Raw genomic sequence first — 13,430 nt, forward strand, 5'->3', positions numbered from 1 at the left:
ATAAGGGTGTTGCTGAGCGCCCGTACTTTTAGAAGCGGTCTTTTTGCACCATGGAATTTTTTTTTTTTTCTTGACAGGAACAAGTGGGAAAGACCGCCGGCACAGTACGGTGATGTAACGTAGGTGACATGTCTGCCGTCGCGTCTTTGCTCGTGTCAACGAAAACGCGGAATTGCAAGCCCGCTAAAGTTATTCCCACGTGCATGCCACGCCTGCTTGCAGGCGCGGGACACGAGTCGGGATGCCGTGTTTCGGCTGGGATAAGACAAAACATAATAATGCTAAAAATCGAAGCGCGGAACTTTGAGAACATGCCGCACCCGCCTACTTCACAAAACCTCCCGTTATCCCTCTCGACAAAAAGAGAGAAAAAAAAAAAAAAACTGTTCTCCTTGCATTCGCAAAACGAGAGCGGCAGCGCGGCTTCACCCTCGCCAGCTGGAAGGAGAAAGCGCGGCAGAAGTTCGACCTTCCCCCGGTATTGACTTTAATGGAGCGAGCTCGGGCCGTGCCGCGGCGGCACGTAATTCACGCAACACCATCACGACGCTGGCTGTCAGTCGGCGGCGGGGGCCCGCCCCGGTCGGACGTGCAGCCATCGGAAGCAGAAAGGAAAACCGCTTTGGAGGGCCAACTGCCCGACTGCAGTGGCCTACTTCTTTCCACTCGTGAATATATGAACGTGGGGGTGATAAGCGAAACTCTGCCCTGCTTGTCGGGAGAGGGCGGCGTGAACGAGACTTTCGCTGTTACCAGCTCCGTTCGACGACATCACTCCTAACCTGACAGTGCGGTGGAAGCTACGCCCTAGTTGGACCAATCGTGCTTCTGCCTCCCGACACGTGATCAAGGTCTCGCCTATACCTGCGCGCTGAGAGTGGGCCCAGGTTATGAAAGGGAGGCAGGGGGTTGATTGTTCCGGCGAGCGCGTATAGCTCCCATCGCACTGTCAGCTAAGGGCTCATCTATAGGAGGTGCGAAGGTGCGCGAAGCATGTCAAGCTTTGAGAAGAAATATTTCGGTTTTAGTATATATGTTATTTTTCTAAATCGCGAACTGAGCAGACACGCGATGCCCTTTTCTGCGGTCGGTATCATTGGGGTTGATGTGGTTACGGGCTTTGGAATCGAGTCGTATGCGTTGTTTCCTCGTCGATAATGGTGCTGGGGGTGAATAAGGGAGAAAGCTAGAGCGGCTCGTTCGACGCCTCGTAATAGCCTGGTGTCGATTGTGTTCGATATGCACACGTGAAATGCAGGGAGTTGCCGGGCCTCGCCCGTCATGGGCTTTGTTTCTTCTCCGTGTTTTCAGTCTTTCCGAGTCCCCGTTTTTTTTTTCCTTTTTTTTTAGATTTTGTTTTGACGATTTGCGCTCCGGAAAAGAGAAAGGAGGGGTTATTGCAATCTGTTTCATAGCCTCCATATATCTGTTCCTGTCTACGTGCCGTCTCGTTGATACGAGGAGAAGTGCGCGTGAACAGCAAAAGTGGTGCCGATTATGCGATACCCCGGTGCTGTCTTTATAGTGTCGAACGATCTAAGCTCGCTTTATTATGTCTGATTGGTCGTGATATAATCCACGAATTAAGTCTTACTAAGTTAACTTACCTGAAAAAATTTACCGTTAGAAACTCTTGATAAGGCTATCATTGTAAGCATAATGAAGCCAAAGTACTTAACAGCATTAAAAAAAAAACGTTGCGTGAAGTTTAATACGCTTGACCAGTTTGTGTACAAAGAGAAAATATTTAAAATTTCGCCGTTTCGTGATATTAAATCTGTGGAGCCCTGCGCGCATAACGGTTTGATCATCCGGATGCGGTCCGCATCCGCAGACTTTGTATCCGCATCCGAACCCCATCCGCAAAATTCGGAACCGCGTCCGACTCTCAATCCGGGCATTCATTTTACATCATAATATCAAGCATAAAAAACAACAACAAAAAATGGACGCATCTCCACGTGGTGAATGATGTTGATTGGGGCGAAGCTCTGGTGGTGCTGATGATACTGATTTTATTGTTCATGGGTAGTGCTGATGGTGCTGATTTTTTTTTATTGCTCATAGGCAGTGCTGAGTTCCGGGTTGCGTTTCGACTTCATTATTACTGCTTTATGGTCGAAATGCAGAGCCAGTGGTTCTTCTAGCGGATCAGCTGGGATCCGCTAGAAGCCGTGGGAACGCATCTCCACCGCTGAAGTCAACGGTCCATGTCAGAAAGAGAATGTGTGGTACGGATCGTGGTTATGTACGCAGTTCAGCGTTTGACCGCAGCGCTCTCTCGTCTTTAAACGTTGAGCCAATGCATGCAAAGTTGAGCCAATGCATGCAAAGAAAACGTACGCCCCCGTGCGGGCGTACGTTTTCTTTTTTAAAAGTGGGCCGATCCCGGAGGCAGTGCAATCGATGTGAGCACGGACGCCGGACAAGGCTAGACCCTAAGCAGCTTTGCCCCTAAAAACATTTGGATGGTATAAGCCGTCTGCTTATATTTCTACAAAGAACTCTTCATGTAAGAATACGGAGAAGGTCATTTTATCGCATTCTGTTTTATCGTAGTTATACAATAAGTGATCATCCTTCCAGAGACACTTTGCATCGCTCGAAAGGTGCTCGCAGTTATGAGATGGTCTTGGGAGTCCGTGACACTGACACTCTGTTCAGTATAAGCGCTCAAAAGGGAGGAAATTTATATTTATTTTTCTTTTCGCTTGGTAAAACCCACTCCAAGCAGGCGCATATTTTATAAGCATGAAAATCGACAAAGGACAGACTAATAACATTGTGTCGTTTTATTTAGCCGGAACAATAAAAAAGTGGGAGAGGAAGGGCGCTCACTCGCCGCAGCAAAATACTCGTGTCTTTGTGGTAAGGCGCGAGGACACCATTGGAAAAATAACACACTATTCAATAAAGACAACACCTCCTATGGGTTTCAGTTTTAATCCCGAACCCTCAACCGCATGCTCGGAACCATGTTCTTAAAACGAGTCAGTGCCAACTGTCGAGAAAAAGAAAACGTACAGACACGCGACGTTTCACTTGTCGAGGTTGTTGTGTAGAAGAAACAGAATATCATCAACTCAGACAGATTTAGACTGGTTCGCCTCCATTAAATTAATACTCTCTAATGAGAAGTCTCTCTCCGGTGGTGCACTTGATATGCTGGGATGGCACGCACGAACTGCGTTACAAGAATGAGAGGCCAGATTCACGAAGAGCTTCTTAGTTTACGACAACTTAGCTAAGAAGTTCGTAAGTTAAGAACATCGTAAGAAGAGGAGAAATCGGTATTCACGAACGCGTTCTGAAGTGAGAGGAGGAAAGCGACGTTGTCGTACGGAAAAACTAAAACTTACCGGTGCTGTTGCTATGGCGACGGCGTCTTCGGCAGCACGAACAACCAATCGGAGAGCTCGGCATTTGTTCGGAGCCGTTCGGAGCCGTTCGGAGCACGTGGATTTTTCATAACAAACACAGGCGGCCTTTCTGCCACCGCTGGTCTGGGGTTCGTATCCGTGCAGTGATATGTCGACGCTAACACGATTTAAACTCGCCGGAATGCCGAGGCCGGGATGCGTAACCATCCCCATTGACTGCTACGAGCTCGATCGCTACCAAGTCAACACAACTGTCATCGTTGGTAAAAGACGGCCCGCAGTCGTTTGCAGAGCGACGTAGATGGGAACAAATTGCCGCGGCGTTTTTTGCGGCCTCGGAGATGCAGGAGCGAGCCGACGTTACAAAAGATACGTTTGAACTATGACAGTGTACGCAAGAGCCACGTAAATGCCTGTTCACACTACGGAACGGACGCGCGCGTTTGATCGAAGTGCTGGATTTGCGCTGTTGGACCGCGAATTGATAAGCGCTTCGGGTCCGATCCTTTACAATTGCAACTCGATGCTGACGTGACACCCGGCGAAGAAAGGTTGGACCGGCATTGCGACCCACGAACTGTTACAGCGATCGACTGTGAGGTGCAGTCGTGTCAGAATAAAATGGAATACTAATAACAAAGTGTACATACCATGTTGCGAAGGTAATCCATACGGCGTTTATTTGAGCTTGATATCACACAAAACAGAGATAGAATCGATGAGAGCACCTTTTCGACGACAGCGTTCGTCACCGTTGCCTCGGAAAACAATGAGATGACAAGAGGAAGAGATTGACCTCTTAATCTAGAATTGAGGTCAGCGATCAAACTATATACGGGAAGGGTTCACAAGGGTCGCGCGGGCATATTCCATCCAGCACGCCAGCCGGTCGTGGGCAGACGGTCTTCGCCAAGGACCGTCAGATCATCGCTGCGCCGAGTCGGAGTGCCTGCTAGGCCTATCTGCCGATCGGTCGGAGTCCGTACTCGTGGCCCTTGGAGTTTTTCCCGGGTGTCTGTGGATCCAGCGTTCTTGTTCGTTCGTCGTGGTCTGTTTCAAGTACTTTTTACTTGTTTCTTGCTGTTTGAAGTCGGGACGCGTGAGAAGCGCACGTAGAAAAATAAACATCCGTTGGTTGTCGCGACCAACTGAGCGACGCTGTCGGCCATGCTGATTTGATCGTAAGAAGTGCGTAAGACAGCTTCGGAGCTGTCGTAGGATTTCGTCGCAACCTGCGCAAAACTTACGAAAATTTCGTTTCGTGAATACGGATTTGTTCTTAAGTTTTGTCTTACGCACATTTTTGGCGTAAGATCGTTTCGTGAATCTGGCCTGAGGTCCGGAAACTCGTGCTGGCGGAAGTTCCCCACTCCAGAGGATCGAATGCAGTCTCCTCAGTATATACTCGTAGCCGAAGCCCACTTGCAGGCTTATTCTCCTTTCTCTGCCCAACAAGAACAAACTTTCCGGGACAACTGATAGTTCTGTGTTCTTTACTTTTTCGAGGGACAACATTTTTGGCGAAATAGGATGTCCTTAAGCGATCTTCGGTAATATACAAATGCGCATTGACGTAAAGAACAATTTCCTCCCCGATTGGTACCTTTTATCTAAGAGGGTATGTTTACCCCCGCAATACATTCGATGACGCACTTCATTGTATCACTCACTTGTTCACTCTGCATTGTACGGTCGCGCACGTTTAGGGGCCCCCTCGGCAAAGATGGATCCGGACGCGCGGATATCCGCATCCGATCCATATCCGCAGCCCCTGGCATCCGTATCCGATCCGCAGTCCACCAAATCTGATTCATTTTTATCCGAATCCGCCAGTTTACTACGGATATCCGCGGATATCCGCGAAGAATCAGCGGATAGGCAGAGCTCTTTATCTGGCATCTCCTCAAGTATACAAACTTCAAGCTAAGACATGGCGTCGATCCTTTGTTTAAGATTGCCCGGACATTAGAATTTCCTCGAATGACTCCTCTCATATTGAGAACACACCTTTTATCGAAGGCAGCCATGATGTTGAAAGACAACATACGACACGCAGGCGTGGATGCAATTGCTATTGACCGTAAAGAGACAGACAAGGAAAGTTGCCAGAGGAGGAGGTATAAAGAAAAGGGACAGAAGTTCCAAGGAATATTTTACTCTTTATTTTATTTTGTTTTTGCCTCATTCACAACAGGGTTCTTTTTTTTCTTTTTGCTTGTAGATTGAGCAGGTGTTTTTAGCAACTCTGTGTCACCTTTTTTTATTATTTCTCTGGAAATTACTACGACGACAGTCAGATCAATATGAGAAAATATATCACCATGCTGACCAAGTCCCAGAGAACGCCCAATGTACCCTCTACTTCCAAACATTCATTTGAATTCGCACACATACGCTGGGCCTCCTTCTCATTTTCTCATTGCTTCTTATTCGCCGGATTAACTAAAGATGACTTTGTACGATATTTATTCTCAAATATTTCACCTGCAAGAATTTTATAGTAATGTTCGTGGTCAGCTCAATTAAAAAAAAAGTGATGCTTTTGATTCTCAGATAAATTGACAGTATTAAGCCGGATTCACACTGCTCATACATCATACAAAAGCCAGTCTGCAAACACGTCTCACCGCAATGTCCATGGTTCGAATGCCGCAGGCCAAGTTTCTCCTTGAACTCATTGCCACACGGCATTCGAAGCACGGATCTCGCGGTGACTCGTTTTCGAATCTGTATGCCAACTGTCGTTGGTATCATTTATAAGCAGCGTGACCTTGGCTTTAGAGATCACTGGGGCTAAAAAAACCACCGATTTTTTTTTTTAATTTGTTAGCTTTAGAACGGTTGTTTTGGCGAAAACCCGGCGGTGTCTTTCCTTTGTCAGTTGTCGCGTGCGACGCTCCCATTGACACGAAGCGCTGACGTGAGTATGCATCAACCTCTCCCCCTCTCTTCGGCGTTGACAAACTGACAGACACCGCCGGGTTTTCGTCAAGACGAGCCCTTTCGTTTTCGGCAAAGTCACGCGCACAGCTGGCGCCGAGTCAGAGAGGAGGAGGCGCCGCGCAACACCTCTTAGATAACAAAGGCTTAGTGCTGACGGTTCCAAGTAATTGCAATACGCGTACTTCCAAGAGTGATCAGACTACACTTGCGATTATTTAGTAATCAAATTTTAATCATATTACTACAAAATTACTTCATAAAGTAATATATTACAAGTAGTTTGATTACTTTCAATGAGTACCATACAAATCTGCCGTGTTTGTTTGATTGCTTTTTTTTTTTCTCAGGAAGTAGTTTTGTTACCTGGTTTCATTCTTCTACGAATCCCGGGACGTTTTCCAAGTATCCCAGTCACACGCGCACGCATGTTCCCCGGACGTTGGGAAATCCGTGCCCAGTTTGCTTCAACCAAAGACCCAATAAAAGATTTTTTTGTCGATATTAAAAAGTAACACACAAAAAAGCCGCATTTCAAATTCCTTTACGTGTATTGCTTCGCGCTCAATGGAAACACCAGTCATAGGTATTATGTTAATACGTTTAGCCAATGAGGTGAACGAGCGTTTTGTGTTATCAGTGGAAAGAGGGATGAGGCACCTACTTGTTTTGTGTGTGTACTTGGATTGCGTGACAATTCAAGCCACCTGCGAAGGTGACTAAGGGAAAATAATTAATTTGTATCCCACGAGCGCACAGCGGTAACGTGTAAACGCGGGCATTTCTGAGAGCGAATGCCGTGTAATCACAAACATGGTCATCTGTGACCAGCTGGTGCCGCTCAACCGAGCACAACGATTGTGACGTCACACGAACTCACTGCTCCGCCTGACGTCACGGAATTGCGTGACGTCGCGTGACGCCCCGACGTCGTGGTCACGTGGGCCATACTTTAGCCACATTCAGGCTATACCGCTTACATGACCTTGACTCGCGTGTCGGTCGAACGTAGCGTGTCGCCCTTCTCGTGAAAGCCAGCGCTCTAAAACAATCTGCGCTGAAAAGAAAGAGCTAACAAAGTGTAAATCACGGGACTGCGAAAAGTGTTCGTCATTAGGGAGTTTTAGTAGACCGTGTTTCCCCCTCCGCTAACCCTCCGCTACGGAAAAACCGCCACTCCGCCTGCGCGCCGATGGCCTTGGCTGTAGAGTTCCGGGTAGCGAAGGGGCTTAGCGGAGGGGGAAACACGGTCTACTAAAACTCCCTATCTTCGTTACGGTCAGACGAGACCCTGAAGGTTCTTACCACGAGCCCACCCTTAATTGCCTAAGACTAAGGGCTGGTTTTTTTGTCTGTGACCCGCCGCGTCGCGGCCACTTGTGACTGCTCACGACGTGTCGTAGTGTAGCGCGAGGAGCCGTAGCGCATTCGGCCATACTCGGCCGCAAATGTCCGAACCAGCTTTTAAGACGCTGCTCATACATCGATCGCGGTGTTTGCTAGAGACACGCTGAGCGAATTACGTGCGGACATGACTCACGCATTTTCGAAGCCCGTTTGCTCCGCGCGTATGTAGGCTGCGAACATGTCTGCAGAGAGTTCTTATATGACGAACATGACGGGACCGTCTTGCTTGGAACAAACACGCAGACAGCGTCTGCGTCGGTGCCCTCTTGAAACGGTGTACTCTGAAGACAATCTCCGCTTGTGTATGAGCCGTTGAGGAAGGGGAGGGGTGTTTCTGGTCAAGAGACCCAACGAGTAAGAGATCCAACATTCAAGTGACAGCCCAGTTAAAAAAAAAAAAAAGAATCCAACGTGTCGAGAGATCTAAAATAGGCCAAAAGGTCCGAGGAGTGAAGAGATACGTTGAGTCGAGAGTATCATCGAGTGAAGAGATTCGTCGAGTCGAGAGATTCGTCGAGTCGAGAGTTTCATCGAGTCAAGAGATTCATCGAGTCGAGAGATTCGACGCGCCAAGAGAGCTAAACGTTGGTTAAAAGTCAGCTGCGCCGGGAGGGCGATAATTCGGAGATTCACGCAGGGTGTAGGCCCGCTCGTTCCTCGTCAAGCATGCAGGGAGCCCTCACAAAGAGTGATCGGCTTTAGAGGGTCCAGCCAACGTCCAGCCTTCTTGCCGCAGCTGGCAATCAACGTCGCTCGGTTTCTCGGAGGAGGTCCGCACACGGAAACGAAAGCGAAGGAGTCCGGTTAATCACGCTCGGATCAGGGCCTTGCGCAACCTCGGACCGCTTTTCGGCGCTATCGCGGGGCAAGATCGAGCCCGGGCATGCCGCGGGAGCCGCAAGGCCCAGGCTGCACCCGCATAAAGAAGGCTGCGTTCTGCGCGAAGGGGCGAGCGCTACCCATGCTACTCCTCCTAGATAACGAGGCCGCATCGCTGGATTTTTGACGTCACCTACGAGCGGCCAACGCGGGGCTCGAATCGGACGCGAGTGCTACGTCAGGCGCGTGACTGGGACTCGGGTTGGAGTGAGTAAGGACAAGGGTGTAAGGTACTCTTTAGGCGAGAACACAGAGCACGTCGAACGCTGCGACGCGATCGATAAACCAGATAAAGTCCTGTTGGCGCGCGCCCGAGCATACCTATGTCGACAGCGTCTCCGCCGGCCAGATGGCGTAACTGAGGGTATAAATAAAGTGACTCGTTGCCGTGGCACCCGGGTACATGGACTTTTTCCCTCGGCGCATCTGCTCTTACCTCGACGGACTTTGGCTTGAACACCGCGCCATAAATCTCTCCGCTTCAAGAAGTTCGTAAGACTGCTCTGGCCGCCGTTGAGGCACGAAACTAGAGACAGTTGCGAAGCAGTGTCTAAGCAACAGGCGCAGTGCAAGTGCCAAGTTTTGCCTAATGCGCCCCCCCCCCCCCCCTTTTCAAAAAAAGAAGAAAGAAAAACAAGGAAGGAAGCATGTAGTTTACAGAGAAGATTGGGAAACCGGACCCGGTACAGGGTACCACTAGTCGCTTATCGAAGGGTCATCTGGTGGTACCGGTTGCAACAAAGACGAGGAGAGGACTTTACCTGGCAGCTGCGTGCGGTGTCCATGGCACTGATCAGCGAAAACATTATGACCACCTATTTAATACTGTGTTGACCCACCATTCGCACACACAACAGTCACAAGGGTCGTCTGCTTCAGAGTACCACGCATATACTACGAAGCCCAATAAAGTGTGTGCTCAGAAAGACTCGTAATTTGACCTACATTGTATCTAGCTGTCGGTTGAGCCACAGGAAGCCGCCTATTTTGACTCAACAAGCGGGAAAGCTTTCGACGTCTAGATTCTGTGATGAGGCGTGAACGGGTAGCGACTAACAGTTTCAACGTCATTCAACTAATATAAGTACTAACGAAGGCAGCTCGCTAACACCCGACGAGCCTTACAGTTTCCTAGACAGCTGTCTTGAGCCATCGGGCCATCACGATTTGTCTTTTGTCAAAGTCGCATAAATCAGCAGCCTAATTCCCAAGTATAGTCGGCAAACGTACTCCTCTGTATCCCCGGAAGCTGTTAGCGAGTGTTCAATTCGCGGCCCCCGTTGGCCACCTGTAGGGGACGCAGAAAACCCAGCACTCCGGCCCCGTTATCCGAGAGGTGCAGGGCCCAGCCTAAAAGGATTACGCATACGGCCGCGCCACGAGGAAGAAGAATGCCGACCGAGAGCGGATGAAAAACGAAAGCCCTGCCCCGCTCCGCTGGAATCTGGGTCGCGGACATCGTGAACGGCCGGATGGGGGAGCGCACCTCTGCTGGGACACTTCGTGTGTACTTAGTGGCGTGTTTGCACGGCACCTCTGCGGTTCACCGGAAAGAAAAAAAGTGGGGTAATGAGGCAAGCCGCTAGGTGATCCGTCGAGAGTTTAATCTACATGCGGTGTGAGAGAGGAGTCATATAAAACTCGTCACGCATTTGTGTTTTCTTTTTTGTTTTTTTGTTTAAACGTGGCACGTTTTTTGGTTAGATGTTTGGCATTTCGTGACGTTCAGAAGTGAAGCCTGGATAAAAGACAAGCCGCGAGTCTCGACACCGATTGGTTGAGGGGTGGGAGAGGAGGAGATAAGTGATCGACGCTGATTGGTTAACAAGGAGGTAATGTGACCAGAGGTGTACGCGAGGAGGAGCTCGGCCAACACCACCTGGACAGAAGGCCTCCACACGCGTCATTATAGTCAGATCGATCGAGGCGAGAGATTGGGCACGAGTGCTGCGTCAGTGTTCGGCTGCGGCTCGTGGCCAATCAGCGCGTCGAAGGTCGGGCTCGGATCCAATAGCCGACCGAGCGCGATCCGACTGTGATGACGTTTCATAGAGGAAGAAGAAACCGTGCGGAGGCCTTCTGTCTAGGTGGTGTTGGCTCGGCCACCTGAGCGCACCGAGGGAGAGGAGCTCGAGAGTGTGGAACGCTCTGGAATATCTCCAGGTTTATCGTAGTAAAAGCACTCCGAGGCCATCTCGTTTGCGTCCTAAACTTCTTTTCATTAGGTTTATCAGTCCGATTAGGGCTATAGTCGGTGACAGGTGAAGAAGGAAGTGGAAGCTCCGCCCACCTCTTCCCACTTTAGCAGAGGGGACGGTGGAGAGGAGGTCGCCTCCTCCTCAGCATTCGCTCTGCTATGGTGGAAAGAGGTGGGAGGGGCTTCCACTTCCTTCTTGACCTGTCACCGACTATAGTACCGCTTCTTTCTAGGAACAACGATCAAGTGTACAAATGGTGCGCGTTATACTATCTGATTAAAAGCGCCGTGAACGTGGGCGTCTGGAAACTGGGAGTATCGCTAAACGTTTGTGCTCCTAGAACGTTTCACGTACACTCTAATAAACAGAGGGTGTAGTAGTTACACCGCTTGTCGTATATATAACCCCCCAAAACTACATTTCGGCGTTTAGTCCATTGACGTGGAACTGACGACACCAACGTTTAGGAACGGCTTGATATCTGTGTGACATAGCTTACTAAATACTAGCTAATCTACGTATCAAAAACTACAAAAAAAAGAAGAAAAAAGAATGAGGTTTTCCAGCAGGGCCAACCAAACCTTGAGTATTTTTCTACAGTATCTAATGCGTACATTAGCGATTTTAATGAATTGTATTACTCGACTATCGAGCCGCTTGCGAAAGTTGGTATCGTAGGTTCGATGTCAGTGGACTAAACGTTGAACTGTAGCTTTTGGACAGTTATGTATGGGACGAGCGGTGTAAGTGCTACACCCCCCCCCCCCCCCCCCCCCCCCTTTCTGAGAGTATATGCAACACAATTGCCATTCGCCAAAACTTTTAATTTATATATTTTTTTTAATGTTTTAAGTACATTGTCTGGAACGCCGCCCCGAAGTGGCAAAAGATGACGACTCAGGAATAGGAGTGTCCTGCTGTCGGATGTCGCGATTCTGGCGGTTGGGCGTAGAAATTTCGTGGAAAAAGTCGGCTGTTTGATACTATACTTCGTTTCAGCTTCGGTCCAGAGCCAGCCAAAGCTACAAGCGCGAGCTCCGGGCTTTCAGCATCCCTGCCAAGCACGCGCGCTGGTGCAGTGCAAGCACTGTTCTGGGCCACATGCTCGCGCTTGTAGCATCGGCTGCGTCTGGACCGAAGCTGAAACGAAGTATAGCGTGGCAAAGGCAGTGTGGAGATCTATATGTACACGTGTGGAGATTGGATGGCGCGAATGGTAGCTGGGTGACATCTTCCGAGGTGGCAATGGAAATGCGACTTTCTCGCAGGCCTGTCGGAGTGTGAGACGCAGCAGACGAAGCGCGCGGCGAACAATGATGAACTAAACGCGGCAGCGCCGAGCAAAGCACTGGCGCTGTAGCTTCTGACCAAAGGGAACCAAAGGCTCGAACATAAACTTCAACCCGTTGCTACCGTTACGATGAAGCGAGCACGCCTAACGGAGCGTCCGCATTTCTTTCTCTCTCTGCTTACTGTCGCTCTAACCCGTTGCTACCGTTTCAATGAACTGAAAACGCCTAATGGAGCGTCCGCATTTTTTTTTTCCAGCAAGCAACAGGATTTGGTTGCTCGAAAGAATGTTCAAGTTTGCTCGTGCCACGTGTTTGAGATAGGCACAAGTGTGGCTCTAACCCGTTGATACTAGGGTGCCTTCATGCGCGCTTTGCTTAGGGTGGTGGCATCTCGCCATTTTGTCACACACGTTTATTTTTATTTTTTGTTGAGAAGCGCGTGAAAGAGCGTGTCCCTGCACGCGCTTGTGGCGCTGACTGTGCTATGGCGACATTTTGTTTTCGTCGATTTCTTTGTATTTTGCCCGTGAGCGCGTGCTGTCGGCATCTGGTACTACAAAGGGTGGCATCACCCTAAACAGAAGGACATTGAGGCACCCTAGTTGATACCGTTACGATGAAGTGAGCACGCCCAAGGGAGCGTCTGCATTTTTGTTCTCTTTCTGCTTACTGTCGCTCGCTCTCTCTCGCGCTCTTTCTCTGTGGAAGCCCGCTCTCGTTTCACGGAGCAGAGCGCCGCTGTATGTCTGAACACGCGATGTATCTGTTTTTTTGTTTTTTTTCCCCGGCTGGAAATAAAGCGGATTCACTCAAACTCCTTCTGCTGGCACCGGTGACCAATCAGTGAGAAGACGAGCACCGCGTCATCATTCGGCTCATCGACTTTCGGCCCCGGTTGGGTGACGAAAATGGCCGGGTTCGGGCTATAGAACGTATTCTGCGTTCCGAACTCAAGCGTCGCTGTCATCGCGGCGTCCCGACTCCCATGGCTGCCGAACGTTCCCAGACTGTCAAGACGGAAGCGACCTGCGGCAGAATAGGCGTCCGCTACATCCGCTACCACTGTTGTCCCTTACAAAAATAATCGATGAGTTTCAATTGAGCTCCTAATGTATTATTTTAGAGTACATTAGAAACTCAATGAAAACTCATTGACAATTCTTTTAAGGAGTGACACCACCGACATTGCGGGCCGCCACGTGACACGTCTATGACGTCATAAGGCGGAAATCAAGGGATGTCGTTTTAAGACGCGGAAAACACATAATTCAGTGGCGCGTTCGAGACACCATAGTCATAAGGTGGGGACAGCTTTATTGCACTTAATGCATTAG

The sequence above is a fragment of the Ixodes scapularis genome, unplaced genomic scaffold (genome assembly GCF_016920785.2).
Source record: "Ixodes scapularis isolate PalLabHiFi unplaced genomic scaffold, ASM1692078v2 PGA_scaffold2__306_contigs__length_199485367, whole genome shotgun sequence".
In the NCBI taxonomy this organism is placed as follows: Eukaryota; Metazoa; Arthropoda; class Arachnida; order Ixodida; family Ixodidae; genus Ixodes; species Ixodes scapularis.